Here is a 986-nt window from a genome sequence, read left to right as displayed (position 1 = left end):
TATTATTAAGAAAGTTTATCTTAATACAATGTTACAAAATAAAGTATTTTTGATGAAAACTATTAATTTTGCCATTCCTGTTTTTATAATTAATGTAGAACTGCTAAATTCCACGAAGCACACATTTTTTTCCTAAAAAAAAAGGCCACATATTAATATGCGATTAATCGCGAGTTAACTCTGGACAACGCGATTAATCGCGATTAAAAAATTTAATCGCCTGACAGCTCTACTTGCTACGCTTTCCCCTGGACAGCTGGTTAGCGTAGGGACCCAGACCACTGAGTCCCCACCTATGCCAAAGTGGGCAAACACTAACGGGGCCACCATGGAACCTGCAGACAAACCCACCTGGGGCCCACCAATTCAACCCAAAGGTAAACCATTTGGGGCCCACATTGAAATGTTCACTGGGCGGGGCTTTTTAACTGGACAGAACTGAACATACTGATGCCCTGTACCAGACCCAAAGTCACCTGCACCTACTGAGGAAACCGAGGTCCTTTGGAGTCAAGAGGCCCATTCAGAGAACTTTCTATGACTCTGTGGTAGCTTCTGCAATTTCTCCACACCCTTGTCTGTTGGGGAGCAGGCAGCATGGAGCAGAACAGGAAAAAACAGAACAAGCTGATCAGGAGGGCCAGTTCTGTCCCGGGGAGAGAAGGAGGATGGTGGTAATACTGAAATCCATCCTGGACAGTGTCTCTCTCACCACTACATCAGACAGTGAAGGTGCTGAACTGCTTCTACTCGTTGTTACACCTACAATGTAAGAAGGAGTGGTATCGCCGGTCCAACTGCTGTTCAACTGTGCAACTTGACAATCTAACTACAGATGCAAATAATGGTTTATTTCTGAGAAGACGGACTGCACGGTGGCGCAGTGGTTAGCGCTCTGGCCTCACAGCGAGAAGGCCCCGGTTCGACTCCTGGCTGGGACCTTTCTGTGTGGAGTTTGCATGTTCTCCCCGTGCATGCGTGGGTTT

The sequence above is a fragment of the Oryzias melastigma genome, linkage group LG17 (assembly GCF_002922805.2).
Source record: "Oryzias melastigma strain HK-1 linkage group LG17, ASM292280v2, whole genome shotgun sequence".
NCBI lineage: Eukaryota > Metazoa > Chordata > Actinopteri > Beloniformes > Adrianichthyidae > Oryzias > Oryzias melastigma.
The sequence above is the reverse complement of the archived record's forward strand: the minus strand, read 5'-3'. Positions refer to the sequence as shown.